We start from the raw sequence: 3370 nt of genomic DNA on the forward strand, positions 1-3370 counted from the left end.
GGCTCAGCCCCCCCAGGTCCCTCAGCCGCTCCTCAGCACATTGTGCTCCAGACCCTGCCCCAGCTCCGTTGCCCTTCTCTGGCCACACTCCAGCCCCTCAAGGTCCTTCTGGGAGTGAGGGAACAAAACTGACCCCAGGATTTGAGGTGCGGCGTTGTCTGCTCTGCCATCCTTACCACCACAGTAAGAGGTTCCTGTGGTAATGGTGTCAGTCCATGCAGATGTGACCTGTCAGCACTTTTTAACCTGGTCCCCACGTCTCTTTAAATCCCTGGAGACATTCTTGCTGCTCCAGTGCAAGTCCGATGACTTGTACTACAGAAGTGAGATCAATACATCTGAACACATTTTGTCACAGAAAAGAGTTTGAGGGCTTTAGTAAAGCCAGGATTAATAAAAGATGTAATCTAGAGAGAACAGGGAGAGCCAGATGTAGACATTTAGCAACATAATCTAGACACAACAGGGAGAGCCAGATGTAGACATTTAGCAAGTGAACCCTACCAGTGGCTCTGCAACACCACCCTGACCAGCTGCAGGACACAGCTAGCGAAGGTCAACAAGGGGTACAGCAGGAACGCTGGTCCTCCACTCTATCAACAACCAGGTGGGAAATACACACACCGTGGAGGCTGCAAAGCAGAATCAGCTTCTCCGCTACTCACCTAAAGCTGGATGGAGAGGAGGGACAGAACCGAGATGTAACCGTCCCTACAACACTACAAAGTCCAGCACAAAAAATGCAAATACAATCAGGTGTCACGGGAGCAAAGCGACAAGAAAGGAGATCAAGCATCCAACACATTAATCATGCCCCATATGTATTATGTTCTCAGACACGTGGTTACAAAAAGGTCAAGAAAATAGTTTGTTCTTACGGGTGAATTATTAATCAAGGCTCAAAAAGAGAAAATACCCATTTGCTGACTCTGAAACCACCCATCAGCTCAGCCAAAAGCTTCATGGGTTCCCTAAACCCAACTCCCCAGTCACAACACTTGGTCTTCTCCTCCCGTGCCACCACACAGGACAGATGGCTGCAGGGCATCACCCCTCACCAGCCCAAGAAGCTTCCAGCGACCTGCCTGCCCTCTGAAGTGTTCTAAGTGTGAGAAGTCAGAGCAGGGCACCACTCCCACCACCAGCCTCCGAGAGCAGCGGGCAGCATTCAAAGCAGTCAGGTAGTATCACTTCTTGTGTTCCCGTGTGGAAAATTCAAACGCCATCAGATCAACTTCCTTTCCCCTCCCTACCGGAAGCAGACACTCAAGCAGACACACTCACAAGGCGGATTTTAAAGCCTGTGGCTGAATTAACACTCACTGGTTCATCTTTGACACTCCTCTCTGGCTGTTCTGTCTGCCAACATTTCCACACATGGTGAAGGTTGTGAGCTCAGCTGAAGACGGGCGCCCGTTACAACACACCCTGCTTCTAGCACTGTGTTTGTACAGTCACCACCACCTTCTCTCTTTCACGAGAAGACGGGACTTACAGCTGTTAGAACTGCCTTATCCTCTGCGGGTTGGGGGTAAACTTGAACATGCTCCTCACACACCCCACAAATCACTGCTTTTACCTCTGCCTAGCCAGACGGTTCCACAGAAGGAGCTGCAAAATAACCTGAGAAAAGAAGTCAGAGCTGCTCAGCCTTGTTCCCAAAGGCTTTGTAGTCGTTGGCTCTGTTTCATGACACGTTTAAAACTCTTCCAAGTGGAGATTACGTCCTTACCGACTCTTCCAGCTCCTCAGCCACCAGTCATTTTTCTAGCTGCTGTGGGCTCGTTCTTCAGCTCTCGCTTCGGTTTGGCTAGTGAGAGCGGGAAGACTGGAAGCTGGGCACTGTGTAAGAGGTGGCAAGTAGCTGGAAAGTAAAAGGATTCCCCACCTGGCACAGGAAGGGATGTTAAGATCACAGCTTCATTTTATTTCCTAGAAAAGAAAAAAAGCAGTCCAAGAGCACCTGGCAGAGACACTCTCTACCCTTGGATGTGATACAGCTCTCTCCCAGGTACGGATCTTCAGAGGAGGGGACTCCCCAGCACCACTCTGCTCACCGAAACATATGTGAGAGTGAGACAGACTATCAGGTCCCAGAGAATCCACCCTGGCAGAAAGAAGCTATTAAAAAAACTTAAGGGAAGGTGTGGCTCTGCACACAGAGCTGGAGCGAGGTATGAGACCGCTTAGGATGGGCAGCAACTTCATCCAGGTTCAGCACAGAAACTTGTGCTAGAGGCTGGCAGGATGGCCGAGACCTCCAGTAAAGAGACACAGGCAATCCCCAGACCAGGAAAGTTGTTCTCAGGAAACAAAGGATTATTCTGCGAGATCCAGTGACAGCTCCTCTCAAACACACCATGCAGCAGCACTAAAGGAAGACGGGAACGACGAGAGCACACCCAGCTCCTTCCTGGTTCGCGTTCAGAGCTCCTTGCTGACAGCATCTGCATCACTTACACACTAACAGGAACTTGCCTTTTACTGTAAGATGGAGCAAATGCGGGAACTCCCCAGTTTCCCAAGCCCTGTTTTACTGTTTGTACTGGGTACAGCCCTTAGTAGGGAGGAAACCTGATACAAAGCCTAAATTTTCAAGCAGGATTTACCCTGCACTGGAACTAAGAGACAGCTCAGGAGTTGAGAAGGAGGAGAACAAACCCCAGCCAGTTTCTCTCCTCCTACCCTCACGGAGGGCAAGCGGATAAGACACTCACCTGGGGCAGGGACGTGAACATGGGACACCTCTCTACTCCTCCATTCACTGCTGGAACACTGAGATGGGGCAGCGAGCTCCCCAACCTCCCCCTTTCTCCTCACCTCGCTTCCTCAAGTTTCATTCCCACCTTTGGAAACACTCACCTGACAAAAGCCTCGGCAGAGCAGGATCTGCCCTGAGAAAACTCAGGCCACCTGTGTCTGCTGAGGGAAGGAGATGCTGCTACCCCTTGTGAACACAGCCCAGCGGGGGATGGACAAGGGACAACCCACAAGTTCCCTCAGAGTTTGATAAGTTCCCACCGGACGAATGAAAGCAAGACTTGCTCTGCTCTCCCAAACCAGAGCCACAGAAGTTTATGACAGAATGTGAACTGAAAAAAAGTTTAAAAACGAGACACGGGGGAGGAACGGAAAGACCCCGCGGTGCCGGCTGACTCGCTGACAAGGGGCATCAGTCGGACGGCGCAGTGGCAAAGCGCATTTTAAGAAATACAGTAAGAAAACGACCACCACAGCGGTGTCAAAGCCCCCAGCCCGGAGCCCTCCCCGGGGTGACTCCCCCCAGCTCGGGGTCGCTCTCCCTACCCGAGATGGTCTCCTGGTAGCCCTTGGTGAAGAACTGTATGGCGGTGGCTGCCCTCCAGGGCGT

General features: G+C 51.5%; 1 protein-coding gene across 1 annotated transcript in view; it reads right to left on the reverse strand.

Annotated features, from left to right (window-relative positions):
- Positions 1 to 3364, reverse strand: part of GCH1 (GTP cyclohydrolase 1) — a 19425-nt gene extending 16061 nt beyond the window's left edge. Inside the window, exon 1 of the mRNA XM_010142034.1 lies at positions 3307 to 3364. The gene's annotated coding sequence lies outside the window, so the exon portion shown is untranslated. The remainder of the gene's footprint in view (positions 1 to 3306) is intronic.
- Positions 3365 to 3370: the final 6 nt, after the last annotated feature.

Source organism: Buceros rhinoceros, unplaced genomic scaffold (genome assembly GCF_000710305.1).
Source record: "Buceros rhinoceros silvestris isolate BGI_N320 unplaced genomic scaffold, ASM71030v1 scaffold18838, whole genome shotgun sequence".
NCBI lineage: Eukaryota > Metazoa > Chordata > Aves > Bucerotiformes > Bucerotidae > Buceros > Buceros rhinoceros.